At 35.5% G+C, this 16,945-nt stretch overlaps 1 pseudogene; it reads left to right on the plus strand.

Moving 5' to 3' along the window:
- Window positions 1-15,698: 15,698 nt before the first annotated feature.
- LOC147824764 (ATP synthase subunit ATP5MPL, mitochondrial pseudogene) lies at window positions 15,699-15,888 on the plus strand (annotated as a pseudogene).
- Window positions 15,889-16,945: the final 1,057 nt, after the last annotated feature.

Genomic DNA, 16,945 nt, shown 5'->3' on the forward strand with positions numbered 1-16,945 from the left:
TCTGATTGCACCTTTTCTTTATATTTCACATTATCTATTTTGCCTTTTAGTCCTTATTTACACTTCCAGATTCTCACACTAGAGAAACTATTTGGTATTTACACATGTGTGTCCTATTTATTTCACTTAAGAATATTACCTCAGTTTGCATCCATTTAGTCATTAATGTTTCTAACTTCTCACTTTTTATGGCTGAGTACTACTCCTTTTTATTAAGAAAAAAACCCAGATTTTCTTTATCCAGTCTCCACATGATAGGAAATTGGGCTGCTTCCAAGTTTTAGCTATTAAAATTGTAATGCTATGATCATGGGTCCACATATATCACTGTGGTATGATTCTTTTAATTCTTTGGGGAAGATACCCAGCAGGGGAATAACTGAGAAAAATGAGACCTCTAGTGCTAGTTCTTTGAGGTATCACCATACTTATTTCCACAGTGGTTGCACCAGTCTACACTCCCACCAGCAGTGGAAGTGTTCCTCTTTCCCCTCAGCAATGCCAGCGTTTGTAATTGGTTGATTTATTGATAGCAGCCATTCTTTCTGGGGTGAGGTGGAATCTCAGTGTTGTTTTCATTTGCATCTCTCGAAAGACCAGTGATGTTGAACATTTTCACATATTTATTTGCTATTTCTACTTCTTTGTTTGAGAACTGTCTGTTAATTTCAGGTGCCCATTTTTGCATTGGATCTTTAAATTCGGGAGGTCTGATTTTTTCAAGTTCTTTATAGATTCAAGATAGTAGACCTTTGTTAGAGAAACAGCAGGTGAAAATTTTTTCCCAGATTGTGGGTTCTCTCTTCACACTGTTGGTGTTTTCTCTTGCTATGCAGAAGCTGTTTAATAAGAAGAGATCCTACTTGCTGATTGTTTGTGTTAGTTCACGGGCAACTGAGGTTTTGTACATAGAATCTTTTCCTACACCAGTGTCTTCAAAAGTTTTACCTACCCTCTGATCCACCTGGTTAAGCGTTTCTGTTTTGATATTTAGATCTTTAATCCATTTTGCTTGTAGTTTAGTGAATGGTGAGAAATATAGGTCTAGTTTTAATCTTTGGCAAGTTGCAACCCAATTTTTCCAGCACCATTTATTAAAGAGGCTATCTTTCCTCCAGTGAGGGTGTTTGTGTCTTTTGTGGAAAATGAGGTGGCTGAGTTTGTCTAGTGCTATTTCTGCATCTTTTAATCTATTCCACTTGTACACAGGTCTGTTTATTTGCCAGTACTGTGGGTTTTTATCACAGTACCTTCATAGTATAGTTTTAAGTTGGGGATTGTGATATCCCCTATCTTGTCTTTATTGCCTTGTATTGCTTTTGCTACTCTAGGGCTCTTTTTGTTCCAAATGAATTTTTGGATTGTTTTCTCAAGAAGCATGAAGTATGCTGCTTGGATTTCATTTGGGCTTTCATTGAATCTATATAGCAGTTTTGAAAGCATAGCCATTTTCACTATGTTCGTTCTTCCTACCGAGGAGTAAAGGATGTCTTTCTATTTTCTGATATCATCTTCAATCTCTCTTTTCGGGGTGCTATAGTTTTCAGGGAAGAGGTCTTTGATTTCTTTTGTTAGGCTGATTCCTAGGTATTTCAGTTACTTGGATGCTATTGTTAAACTAATTGTTTGCCCTATTTCTCTCTCAGTGGGTCTATTGTTTGTGTAGAGGAAAGCTATTGATTTTTGTGTGTTGACCTTATATCCAGCTACTTTACTGAATTTCATGATTAAGTTTAGAAGACTTTTGGTGGAGATTTTGGTGTCTTCTATATACAGTACCATGTCATCTCCAAATAATTCAATTTCGTTTTCTATCTTTATTCCTTTTATTTCTTTCTCTTGTCTAATTGCTGTGGCTAATGTTTCCAAAACTATGTTGAACAGGAGTGGTGATAGTGGACATCCTTGTGTTGTTCTGATTTTAGTGTGAAGGATTCACTTTTGACCATTGAGTAGGATATTGGCTGTTGCTTTTTCATAGATGGCTTTTAACAGATAAAGATAGAGACCTTCTATTCCAATTTTTTGTAGGGTTTTTATCATAAGTGTGTAATGGATTTTGTTGAACGCTTTTTCTGCATTTATTGAGATGATCATATGTTTTTTTTTTCTTGCCTCTATTGATATAGTGCATTACATTTATGGATTTGCCTGTGTTGAACCATCCCTGCATCCCTGGGATGAATCCTACTTTGTCATGGTGTATGATCTACTTGATGATCTTCTGCATTCTATTTGCTAGTATCTTATTAAGGATTTTTCCATCTATGTTCATTAGTGAAATTGGCCTATCATTCCCTTTTTTCATTGGGTTTTTCTCTGTTTTGGGTATCAAGGTGATGTTTGCTTCCAGGAATGAATTTGGCAGTATTGCTTCCCTTTCAATTTCATTGAAGAGTTTAAATGGTATTGGCAGTAGTTCCTCTCTAAATGTCCTGTAGAATTAGCCAGTGAACCCAGTGGGACCCAGGCTTTTCTTCATTGGTAAGTTTTTAATTAGATTTTCAATTTCATTGATTGATTTTGGGTTGTTTAAAAATTTTAGGTCTTCTTCATTCAACTTTAGTAATTCATATGTATCTAGGAATCTGTCCATTTCTTCTGTGTTTTCCACTTTATTAGTGTATAGGTTCTGGAAGTAGTTATTGATGATCCTCTGGATTTCTGCTGGTTCCATTGGAATTTCACACTTTTTATTCCTAATTGCATGGATTTAGTTCTTTCCTTTCCTTTTCCTGATGTTTGGCTAAGGGTTCATCAATTTTGTTTATTCTTTCAAAGAAGCAACTCTTGGCTTCATTGATTTTTGTATCATTCTCTTAGTCTCCCTTGCACTGACTGCCCTGATCTTTATAATTTCCTCCCTTGTATGAGCTTTGGGTTTTTCTAGCTCTTCTTTTTCCAGAAGTTTGAGGTTCACTATCAGGTAGTTTAATTGTGCTTGCTCTGTTTTCCTAATATGAGTATTCACTGCTATGAATTTCCCTTGTAAGACTGCTTTCATTGTGTCCCAGAGATTCAAATATGCTGCATTGTCATTGTCATTTAATTGAAGGAACTGCCTGATTTCTTCTTTAATTTCCTCTCTGATTTTGGTTATTCAGAAGTTTATTTATCAATTTCCATGGGATTATGAAATTTTTGTGGCTTCTTTTGCTATTGATATCCAATTGCATCACACTATGGTTTGATAATATACAGGGAATAATTTCAATTCCTTTGCACTTACTAAAACTTTCTATGAGCCAATATGTGGTCTATTTTAGAGAATAACCCATGTGCAGCTGAAAAGAATGTGTATTCTAATATTGTGGGGTGGAACACTCTGCAAACATCTGTAAAGTTCATTTGTTCAAGAATTTGATGGAGTTCCTATATTTAATTGCTTGTTTTGTGTCTAGTTGATTTATCTGTTTGTGACAATGGGGGATTGAGGTCCTTCACTACAATTGTATTAGTGGTTATTTGATATTTTAGGTCCATTAATATTTGTTTTATATAGTTGGGCGTACTAGTTTTGGCGCATATATATTAATGATTGTCATCTCTTCCTGTTGGATTGTTCCTTTTCTGATGATGTAGTGTCCTTTGTCTCTCTTAATCCCTGTACTTTTGAAATCCACTTGAATTGCAAAGAGTATTGCTACTCCCAATTTTGGGGGAGTTCCTGTTGCATGGAGTATTGCTTTCCACCCTTTAACTTTCAGTTTATGAGTTTCTTTTCTAATTAAGTCTGTTTCTGGTATGCAGCATATTGTTGGATCTTGCTTCATGACCCATTCTGCCAGTCTATTTCTTTTGTTTGGAGAATTGAGACCATTAACACTGATGGTCATAACTCATATGTATTGACTTATATTTATCATGACATTTTCTTTTTGTTTGATTAGCCCCCTTTGCATTTACTTTCTTGTTGTGACTGATGGATTCATTCTGGTGGGATTCCTGGGGTTGTGATCCTTATTTTCTTTTCCTAGGATATTGTTTAAATTTTTGTAGTGCTGCTTTGGTATTCACGAAGTTTCTAAGGTGCTCTTTGTCATGAAAGTATCTTATTTCTCTATCAATTTTGAAAGATAATTTTGCAGGGTACCTCCATCTGGGTTGGAGGTTGTTTTCCTTTAGAGCTTGAAATACATCACTCCATGCTATTCTTGCCTTGAGGGTTTTTGTTGAGAAGTCTGCTGTGATTCTGATGGGCTTTCCTTTCTATGTGATTTGTTTCTTTTCTCTCACTGCTTGTAGAATTTTATTCTTCTGCTGGGTTTTTGTAATTTTAACTATTATATGCTAGGATAGTTGTGACTCTCAAGTTACCTAAGAGAAGAAACCTGGAATACACTACAGAAGAAAACTGTGTCCATATTTGAAGGACACTTGATATGAATGGGATCAGGAAGATGAGGGCAGAAGGGATCACATAAGCATGGTTCCCCAGGGAGAAGTATATCCAAAATCAGAATGAGCAGTGAAAAAAAGTTCTCAAATTCATGTCTTATTTCCTCAATCATTTATGTCAATAATGTTACAAAAGTGTGACTTTACATTTCACATGTGAATTCCTTAATATACTATTTGAGCTCATAAAGTATTTGAAGTCCCTCATCTATAATCACTATTGAAGCATCCAGGCACAGTTTGTTCAATGTCTTATTTCTGCCTTGCAATATTGATCTGCTTTCTCCTCCCATAGCCTCACATGCACCCTGGCTATTAGAGTTGAGTGACTGTCTTTCTCATCATAAGATTCAGCTTAGGATACAACAACAAATTTTTGCTTTTTCTTCAGTGCTATAAAAATCCAAATGGAATTCACATAATTTAATTTCTTTTTTGGAATGGGGGGTGTGTTGTATATTATCTCAGATGACTAATGGTTTATCTTCAAAAAATCAGGTAAAAGTAGTTATCAACTTAATAGACATTACAGCTGAAGGTTTCAAGATGGAAATTCTCAGGTGCTGTGTTTATTGTTAAATAATATCTTGAAAATTATAGATTCAGAAAATGTATTAAGAAAGAGTTTACATATTATAAAATAAGTTGATAAACATGAAATGGTTGAAATCTTTAATTCTAAAATCTTGAGTCAAGAAATCATTCATCTTAAATTACTCTCTTCCTTGGAGTTGGTATTTAGGGATATATGCTCCTATATCAAAATGAAAGTAATGTTTCTGGTTTCTGTTAATGAAGAGCTTTGTAAATTTACCCTTGAAGGATACAGAAACTGTAGGAGTCAGGCTACGGAAGTCTAACCAAAAAATCCCTCCCAGTCAGGAAGCAATAGGTGTGCTGTCTACCAGAGATGGATTTTCCTGGTGCAGAGCCAACTGAGTCAGTGTGTCTACCCTTCTAGAGGACAGATATTTTGTCTTCCACATGTAGGTGAGTTTCTGAGCACCATTCTGAGAAACTCTTCAGGTAAGCCAAAGTCTCTTCACTTATTAATTAAACATAAGTGCAGATATTTTAGTACAGTTTCATCACTATACAGAGACCTGTTCTTTCCCTGTAGAGGGGCTGTGAGGAACCATGTTAAGGAGATACAGTCAGAGAGGAGCAACCAACAGCTTCTTAATCTTTTTGTTTCACACAAACATTAATTACAGAACTATCCTAAAAACCACATGTACAACCTCACCACCTATCTCCCTCCCACACTTAACAAAAGTTATTACACTGCTGTATTTCAGGTCTTGTTAAATAAAGTAATAATTGGAAAGTATACACAATCCATCGCCTTAGTAAATCCCTTCAGTTTTTTCCCTTCCCTCAAAGACAAGCCATAGTGAATATGGTGGTGTCCCTCAAGCATGGTTCTTCATTTTGCATGAAGTCATCAGCAAGAGGTAGCAATCTAAGCACTTATCAGTTAAAAGTATGGAAGTAAATTTTCCTGTAAAATATAGTGAAAATCTGATAATTAGCATGAAGTAATGAGGACTATATATCACAATATTTTTCAAAAAATAAAATTACCTAAGTACATGAATTGTGAATGGGACACATATGAAGTTTTTGCTATATGATGACTGTAAAATAGAATGATATGCAGTTGTTATTTCGCAGAGTGACACTAAATGAAATTTTTATGCATGTTAACTTAGTGTGATGTTTCTCCTGTGGAAGAAAACATTAAATTTGGAAGGGAACATGCAATCAGAGTCTTCAAATATGCTTTATTTCTCATAATGAAATATCTAAAGAAAACACGGATGTGACATTTTGATAGAATTTCAAGATTTTCTTCAGTTTCTACCATGCACAGATAATCCATAAGGAAAATTTACACAATTGTATAGGTTCAATTAAATTAAAATTTTTCCCATTTACAATTATTTTGATAATTTTCCTACATTTTTCATAACCTTTATGAATCATGATAAATTTTTAAAACATTGAATTCATTTTTCTTGCCTCATCATATGTTGATGCCATATGAATATTGGTATCATTAATATTTCTTTCCCTTCCTAGTGAGAGAATTAGTATAGAGCCAGTTGGCAACTGTTACAAAAGGAATAAATGATTTAGATGAGAATTATCAATAAATCTTAAAATGTATGGTGAAAGTTGGATAAGGATGAGGATATGTACATAGTATAAGTATCTCTCTACAAAATAGTCTATATATATATATATATATTAATTAATAGTTAAATGCTACTTAACTTACATTTGCACGTGAGAGACATCTTAACCAACTGATCAAAGTCAGTATCACTAGGATTGGGATAAAGAGTCTTGTGCTTTCTAAAGTGTGGCATCCACTGTCCATTTGTATACTTATGTGTCATTTTGATGTTGGATTCATAAGTGACATTATTGGAACTGTTGGTGAAGTTTGAGTTTTGTAGATAAATGAAAAAAATAATATCTATGCTAATTTCTTGGGGTGTTTTTGTTTGTTTATTTGTTTTTGGTTTTGTTTTTGTTACTGGGCTTCAAATTTGAGACCTTGCACTTGCTAGGCAGGTGGCAGAATCACTGAGCTAAATATTCAGCCCCTAACTTCTATATCTTGTTAGTATATATGATGTAAGAGAGTGTTTTTGTTTTTAGGAAATATGAACTGAAGTACTAAGGGTAATAGAACTTCCTGTCTTCAGTTTATTCTCAAACTGCTCAGAAAAAAATATGCAAAGAGAGAGAATAATAAGGAAAGTGCGGATAGGAAGTTAGCAATTGGACAATCTGGATGAAGGATATATGGAAATTCTTTATAGTGTACTTATGACTTTTGTATAACCTGAAATTATTTAAAAAGGAAAATATAAGGGATTGTACAAAAATCAAGCAAATCATTATGCCTACAAGAAAATTTTACTGTTTTCAAGGAGGAGATAATTACAATGATATACAAGTCTTCCAGCAAATATAAAAAATTATTTCTTTCTACTTCAGATTCCCAAAGTTGAACCATGTCCAGCAGCTTGAAGCTCTGTGGCTGTCTGGGGCCCTGCGCATGCCACAGTGAGGTCTGCTTAGCCGTGCTGTTGCCTCAAGGCCCAATGCCCCCCCCCCACCCTGCACCTCTGGCCTTCTGGCTTTTCTGTGACTTGGTCCCACACTACAGAGGCATAGATTATAAAGACCCTTGTCCTGAGCACCACAAGATAGAGCAGAAGTTAGTAACAGAGGGATTCTCAGGCTCCTCAATGAAAACTGAAGCTCAGCAGAAAACTAAAGAGAATCTCTACAATAAATGCACAGCAGACCACTGTACTTGATCTGCTGCTGCCTTGCTAAGACGCATTTACTTGTATATGCACACAGATTCCTACATGGCCTACTGGGATAGCAAAGACATACCCTGAAGGAAGCCCATAATTTTTATTCCTATTTGCAAAAAATAAAAATATTTTTTCTCTTATTTTTAATTCAAAATTTTTACTTATTTTACTCTTCAAATTTTTACTTTTCTTTCTTTTATCTTTTCTTTTTCTCACTCACTCATTCTCTCGCTGTCCCACATTGCTCCTCATCTCCCCATTTGTTCCTTTCTGCACTGAATTCAAATTTCTCCCTTATTGTTTGTTTTTTCTCTTTTCCCTCTCTTGATTATCATTAAGTTTAAAGGAAAGTAAATTTGGTATCTAGCTTCCCTGTTGCTGTTAGGTGATTCTTTTCACATCTTTGTTCTTTCATTCTGCCTTTTTCTCTTACCTTTAACAACTTCTTAGCTTTTGTGTGATCTTTCTGTGTCTTCTGGCCTCACCACTAATCTTACCTGTTCTTTCTACCTGTCCCACCCTCCCAAAATCCTCTGAACTCCCTAACACGAAGGGTAAAGATGCTATATTGAAGAGTTTATTCAATATAAACATGTTGGGTTGGTCCTCGGTTTTAATTTAACTCACATAGTTAAATGTGATAGGTTAATAACTACCACAAATTGTCATTTTCTGAGCTGTGCTTGATGCTATGGTATTGCTGACTATGTCATTTGAGCTAATATATTGTGATTGATCTAATTAGTTTTCCTTCCTGGTATAAGGAAAATAAAATAGCCTCAGAGTCAGTACAGCCTCAAAACCCAAACACAAGCCATATCTGGAATACACCTCTGAAAATCAATCCTTCCACAAGGGTTTTAAACACAAGCAACAAAGATACCTACATTAAGCAATTTTGAAATATCAACCCAGGAATTAAAGCAAGGACAGTACCAAAAACAAAAACTAGAAGACACTTAAGCAAGGTACAAACTCAGGCTTTGATGCCACAGGAAATTCTGGGGGAAATGAGGTGGAAAACTCTGATAAGTAACCACTTGGACATGTGAACTGATAGCACAGGAAGCAACAAAGCAGATGCATGAGGCTCTAGAAAAATTCAAAACAGAAATAATCTCCCAGATAAATACAGACATGGTGAGTAGAGTGAAAGATGTGATTAGAAGCTTTAGAGAAGAAACAGATAAGAAAATAGATGAGATCAGAAACATGGTGGAAGCCATGGATGCCCAGAATAAGAAAGAAATGGAAAATATGATTGCCCAACATAAGTAAGAAATGGAATCCATGAAACAGATTCAAACAGATATTCAGGAGATTAAAAACTCTATCAAAAACTTGCAGAGCATACTAAGAGAATCTGAAGATAGAATATCAGATATAGAAGACAGGATTGCAGTTAAGGACCATGAAAACATAGATTTCTTAAAGATAGTAAGGGACCATGAGAAATCAATCCAACAGCTGCTAGATGATGCAAAGAAGAATAACATAAGACTCTATAGGACTCTATGAAAAAACAGGAGGAAGTACAATTGACATAAAAAAACTGTTCACAGAAGTAATAGCAGAAATCTTCCCAGACAGAGGTAGAGAATTGGACATAGAGATAAGTGAGGTATATTGAACTCTATCCAGCCATGACCAAAAAAAATCTACACCTAGACATATAATAGTCAAGATCCCAGAAATCCAACAGAAGAACAATATTCTATAGGCAGTAAGAGAAAAGAAACAAATCACCTACAAAGGAAAGCCCATCAGAATCACAGCAGATTTCTCAACACAAAGTCTCAAATCAAGGAGAGCCTGGAGTGAAGTATTTCAAGCACTACAAGAAAATAACCTCCAACCTAGACTGTTGTGCCTGTCAAAATTATCTTTCAAAATTGATGGGGAAATTAGATACTTTCACAACAAAGAACACCTGAAAAATTTTGTGAACACCAAACCAGCACTCAAAAACAATTGTAAGCAATATCCTAGAAAAAGACAATGAAGGTCACAACTCCATGAGGCCCAGCAGAGAGAAGGCACAATGCAAGGAAACACACTAAAGGGAAATGGGGGAAAATAAGAAATAAAAAACCCAACAACAATAAAGCATCATGACAAGGATGAGTCAGTATCTTTCAATTATAACTATCAATGTTAATGGCCTTAAATCACCAATCAAAAGAAATAGACTGACAGAAGGATTAAGAAACAAAACCCAGCAATATCCTGTATACAAGAAACACACCTAACTCAAAAGGAAATCCATAGACTGAAAGTAAAAGGATGGAAAACAGTTCTCCACATGAAGGAACACAGAAAAAAGCAGCGTAGCAATCTTATTTGCAGACAAAATAGATTTCAAACCAAAACTAATTAAGAGAGACAAAAATGGTCACTACATACTTGTGAAGGGAACAATCCAAGAGGAAGTGATGACAATCCTAAATATATATGCACCAAAAATAAATGCCCCCAACTGTACAAAACAAATATTAAAGGACAGGAAAAACCAAATAAGCACTGATACAATTGTAGTGGGGGAACTCAACACCCCTCTATCACAAACAGACAGATCAACTAGAAAAAAAATTAACAATGAAATTCTAGAACTGAACCAAGCTATTGAACAATTGGACTTAATAGATGTTTACAGAGTGTTCCACCCCACAAAATCAGAATAGACATTCTTTTCAGCTGCACGAGGGTCATTCTCCAAAATAGATCACAGTCTAGCTCATAGGACATATCTAAGTAAATGTAAAAGGATTGAAGTTATCCCCTGTATATTATCAGGCCATAGTGCAATACAATTGGAGATCAATAACAAGAAATCGCAAAACTCCTACAAACATATGGAAATTGAATGACACCCTCCTGAACAACCAATGGGTGACAGAGGAAATTAAAGAAGAAATTAGACAGTTTCTACAAGTAAATGATAATGCCATTACAACATACAGGAATCTGTGGGACACAATGAAAGCAGTTCTACATGGGAAATTCATAGCAGTAAATGCCCATATTAGGACAACAGAGAGAACTCAGTTAAATAAACTAATGCAGAACCTCAAGCTCCTAGAAAAAGAAGAGCATAACAAACCCAAAGCTCATAAAAGAAAGGAAATTATAAAGATCCGAGCAGAAATCAATGCAAAGGAGACTAAGAGACTGATACCAAAAAATCAATGAATCAAAGAGATGGTTTTTTGAAAGAATAAATAAAATTGATAAAATTTTAGCCAATCTTACCAAAAAAGGAAAGAAAAGGCTCACATCCATGCAATTAAGAATGAAAAAGATGAAGACACAACAAATCCAGCAGAAATTCAGAGAATTATCAATACCTTCTTTGAGAACCTGTACTCTAATAAAATGGAAAACACAGAAGAAATGGAGAGACTCCTGGATACATATGAAATGGCAAAATTAAATGAAGAAGATATAAAATTCTAAACACCCCAATAAAAATGAGTGAAATTGAAAATGCAATAAAGAATTTACCAACAAAGTAAAGCCCAGGTCCTGATGGCTTCACTGCTGAATTCTACAAGACATTTAAAGAAAAACTACTGACATTACTCTTTAAACTCATCAACAAAATTGAAAGGGAAGCAAGGCTTCCAAATTCACTCCCAGAAGCAAGTGTTATTTTGATCCCAAAACCAGGGAAAAACCCAACCCAAAAAGAGAACTACAGACCAATCTCCCTAATGAACATAGATGCAAAAATCCTCAACAAGATACTGTCAAACAGAATACAGAGGGTCATCAAGAAGATCATACACCCTGACTCAGTCAGAATTATCCCAGGGATGCAAGGATGGTTCAACATCCACAAATCAATAAATGTAGTACACTATATAACAGAGTCAAGAACAAAAACCACATGATTATCTCAATAGATGCAGAAAAAGCATTTGACAAAATCCAACACCCGTTCATCATAAAAATGCTACAAAAAATTGGAATACAAGGTCTTTATCTCAACCTGATTAAGGCTATCTATGAAAAACCAACAGCCAACATCATACTAAATGGTCAAAATCTGAAAACTTTCACGCTAAAATCAGAAATAGGACAAGGATGTCCACTATCACCACTCCTGTTCAATACTGTTCTGGAAACATTAGCCATAGCAATTATAAAAGAGAAAGAAATAAAAGGAATAAAGATAGGAAAGGAAGAAGTGAAACTGTCATTATTTGCTGATGATATGATATTTTACATAGAAGATCCAAAAAACTCAGTCAAAAGTCTTCTAGACTTAATTGACAGATTCAGTAGAGCAACTGCATACAAGGTCAACACTCAAAAAACAATAGCCTTCTTATATGCAAAGTGCAGACCTATGGAAAGAGAAATTCAGGAAATAATTCCTTTTACAATAGCATCTAAAAAACTGAATGTCTAGGAATCAACCTAACAAAGGAAGCAAAAACCTCAACACTGAAAACTACAGCTCTCTGAAAAAGAGATTGAAGAGGATATAAGAAACTGGAAAGATAGCCCTTGTTCCTGTGTAGGAAGAACCAATATAGTGAAAATGATCATACTTCCAAAACTACTATATCGATTTAATGCAATGCTGATTGAAATTCCAACAATATACTTCACAGAACTAGAGAAAACAATCCAAAAATTCATTTGGAAGCAGAAAAAGCCTAGAATAGCAAAAGCAATTCTAGGCAACAGAGACATGGCTGGGGGTATCACAATCCCCAACTTGAAATTATACTACAAAGCTACTGTGATAAAAACATAATGGTACTGGCAAAGAAACAGACACAAAGATCAGTGGAATAGATTAGAAGATGCAGAAACAATTCTAGACATACTCAGCCACCTCATCTTTGACAAAGAAGCCAACCACCCTCATTGAAGGAAAGATAGCCTATTTAATACATGGTGTTGGAAAAACTGGATTTCAACCTGCCAAAGAGTAAAACTAGAGCCATACTTATCACTGTGCACTAATGTAAGATTGAAGTGGATTAAAGACCTAAATATTAAGACAGAAACACTAAACTTGCTGGAAGGTAAGTTAGGTAGAACTCTTGATGACATTGGCATAGGAAAAGACTTTATGAATAAATCTTCAGTAGCGTGGGAGCTAGCACAAAGGATCAACAACTGGGATCTCATCATAGTAAAAAGCTTTTGCACTGCAAGAGAAACTACCAACAGAGCTAAGAGACCACCTACAATGTGGGAAGAAATTTTTAGCAGCTGTACCTCAGAAAAAGGTCTACTATTGAAAATATATAAAGAACTGAAAAAAATCAGATCCTCCAAATTCAAAGACCAATTCAAAAATGGACATCCGAAATGAAGAGACATTTCTCAGACAAAGAAGTAAAAACAGCAAATAAATATACGAAAAATGCTCAACATCACTGGTCATTGGAGAGATGCAGATGAAAACAACACTGAGATTCCAGCTCACCCCACATAGAATGGCTGCTATCAAGAAATCAACCAATAACAAATGCTGGTGTGGGTGTGGAAAGAAAGGAACCCTTCTCCATTGTTGGTGAGAATGTAGATTGGTGCAACCACTGTGGAGGTCAGTATGGAGATACCTCAAATAACTAGGACTACAGGTCCTATTTGACCCAGCTATTCCTCTACTGGGAATCTTCTCCAAAGAATTAAAAGAATCATACCAAACCGATATGTGTGCACCTGTGTTTATAGCGGCACAGCTTGTAATAGGTAAAGCTTGGAAACAGCTCAAGTCCCCATAGACTGGAAACTGGATAAAGAAGATGTGGGGTTTTTTTTTTATAAAATGGAGTACTACTCAGCCATAAAGAATGAGAAACTAGAGACATTTATAGCCAAATAGATGCATATTGAGGCCATACTCCTAAGTGAAATAAATAGGACACACGTGTAAATACTGAATAGTTTCTCTAGTGTGAGAAATTGAAAGTGTAAATAAGGATGAAAATGATTAAAATGAATAATTGATAATTTGAAATAGGAAAAGTTCCAAGGGTTTGGGGATGGCATGGCGGGAGGAGAAAGGGAAAGGGAAGAAGGGAAAGGAAAAATTATGAGAATGAAAAAAAATTGGAATCAATGTCTGTGTAAATAGGGAAGGTTGGAGGTGGTGAATTAGGCTCAGGTAATAGGAGAAAAAATAAGAACTAAGATACATCATGTTCTGGTACAAACACCCAATGATAAATGTAAATGTATTTTATACCTAAAATGTATATATATATGAAGATTCCCAATGTTGGCTTGAGATATACATTCTTCACTGATATTATGATTCCTCACTTTATGCATCCCATCAGTTACTTCTGATGGGAGAAAAGTGCCATGTGCTTTTGCTCATGGAAGACACACGTATTCACACTTCAATAATCACACACACGTTCATGCATACACAGAAACAAAAGATGAGAAAAGTGAGTTGAGGGTCCTTCTTAGGCATATGCATGCTGAGTGATTATGCTCTACTAATTTCTCATCCTTGTAACATCTTCATGAAGATTTTAGCCCTGAGATTTTGAAGTATAATTACAGAATAAGAATCCTTTGTTTAACATATATACAGTTTGCTCTGGGGAAGCATAAACTATTAAAACATCACCATGCTAATGAACACACTCATTTACCAGTTTTCACTATATAAAAGTAAACCATCCAGTAGGAGATTTTCACCCATTCTAAAAGCAACTCCTGGATGATGGATTAAATTCAGAGCATGGGTTTCTCTTATTACAACAAATGACCACTGCTGACTTAACTGCTTTTATCTTCTTCATTAGAGAAAAAGCAATCATTATAAGGGATTCTCCTACTAGGAAACCTGTCTCTCATATTCTGTGTTGTTTTGTTATATTCTATCTCCTAGGAGCAAGAAATGTTTTTCTTTTTTTCTTTTTCATATGAGATGCTACATTTCATTCTTTCTTTCATTTAGCTATTAGTTTGGTGGCTTTCCAATTGTATATAATTATATGTTTCATAACTCATTAATGGAAGAAATTCCCCTAGGATGGGGAAGAATGTTATTGAAATAGTTGCATAGCTTCTGTTTGAATTAATTGCTAAACGGATCATTTGTGCTTGCAAAACAGGCTCTGATGTGTCTAGAATTTAGAAGCAATGTTTTCTAGTCATTACACATGTCCCCCAGAATGGCTGCCTTCCACATACTACAATTCACTTAATGAATATAGATGACATATTTTGAGAGTTATGGAATACATGGGGAATTCTTTCAACATGAACCTATTATAATTGCAAAGAAAATAATAACTGCATAAATATTTAGGGCCAGTTGTCTGTACTACTCAGGAGCATTAGCAGAGATTAATCTAAAGAGCCAAATCAGCAGTCTGACAGCCAGAGTTTTAATCTAGTTTTTGCCAAAGAGTCTGTATTTTGTCCATGGTACACCCTCATTGTTACATGGACTAAAGTATAAATTATCTCAGCTGCAACTTGACAAGCATTCAGATGATTCTGAAACTTGCAAAAATTAGAGACCATTGTTCCAGAAATGTGTTCCCCAACACTGGGCCACAAACTGGTCCATGGACTTTTATGAATTGGGCCACACAGCAGGAGGTGAGCACCAGGTAATGGAGCAAAGTTTAATCTGTATTTAAAAACACTGGCCATGGCTTACATTAACACCTGATCTCTGCCTCTTTTCTGATAAGCAGTGGGATTAGGTTCTCAAAGGAGATCAAACCCTGCTGTGGATATCATATCCAGGGGATATAGGCTGCATGCTCTGTAACAGAATCTAATACCTGATGATCTCAGGTAGAGTTGAGTTGCTGATGCTAGTGGTGTGGAATACATGCAAATAGGGAAGAAAATTAGCAGAGAGGCTTGGCTGTACATAGAGCATAATAAATCTATTGCTTCCAGACTCATCAAAACCCTACTGGTGAGTGTGTGGTGGGGTCTGGTGGGGCCTGGACTGTTGATCCTGATGAGATGCTTCAAAGCTTCATTAAAAATGTCTAGGTCCCCTTGAAGCCATACTATTCCAAAGTTTACCAGGATATTTGGGTAGGAAAGGGGTTGAAGAGCTTCATTGTTTATAAAATCAGAAGTGCTGATAAAAGAAGTAAAGCTTTAAAAGGTCCAAGTCCTGCACCTTCTCATGGTCATCACTAACCAGCTCTCTTGAGTACAAATGAGACAAAACATCAGTCTACCTGTGAGTTTAAGCCAGCTGAGTCATATGAGATCACAGGAAATCATTGTACAGCTGATGCACCCTCCCAAAAAAGAAACTACTAGTGAGACTCAAATGACAATTAAGCTTCATTTGATGAAATTTACTACAATGTAATTAAAATAGGAATGAATTATACAAAAAAAGTAATATCTTAGAAACAGCACATCTGTGTTCTCTCCAATCTGATGACAAATTGTCCTCATAGAAATTTTTCCCTGGTATAAAAAGATGGGAAACTTCTACTCTAGAACATGGAATAGGTAAATACATTCTCATATTTCTTTTTGTTTTGGAGCATGAATTAATTACAAAGAAATATGTATGTCTTATATTTCACTGCAATTTCAGGACTTGTTTCAATTCTGATAAAGTCTGGGTGTTCTAAAACTGAATTAGAAAAAAAGAGAAAAGAAAATTGGATGGAGACAAGGATCAGAAAAAAAGATCTGAATATTTACCTGTGATTTACAAGTGAATCAGAAATTTTTCTTTGTTGTAAGGCCTTGCAAAACCATTTTAGAAACATTAACTTTATCTAGAGTATCTGTTAAACATAGAATGCTAGTCTGCATTGTCATATGAGGTATAATGGACATCTATAGTGGTATAAAGCATTCTATTTCTGTCATACCCAAGAGATGTGACTGGTCACTCAAAAATCTTTTGTTTTATTTTCTTTTTACCTACTTTTCCATAGATTCTTCAACAACATGAAATTCCAAAACCAGAAAGTTGTTTCATGGTTTATTCTTGTGAGACTGACAGATGATCCGGAACTGCAGCCCCTCTTCAGCCTGTTCCTGACCATATACATGATCATGGTCCTGGGAATCCTGCTCATCATCCTGGCCATCAGCTTTTACTCCCACCTCCACACCCCCATGTACTTCTTACTTTCCAACCTGTCCTTCACTAACATCTGTATAAGCACCTCCATGAACCCAAAGATGCTGGCAAACATCCAAGCACAGGATCAGAGCATTACATACATAGGCTCACT

Source organism: Heterocephalus glaber, unplaced genomic scaffold (assembly GCF_053883595.1).
Source record: "Heterocephalus glaber isolate CG9 unplaced genomic scaffold, H.glaber_assembly_v1.0 deba00001532, whole genome shotgun sequence".
Classification (NCBI taxonomy): domain Eukaryota; kingdom Metazoa; phylum Chordata; class Mammalia; order Rodentia; family Bathyergidae; genus Heterocephalus; species Heterocephalus glaber.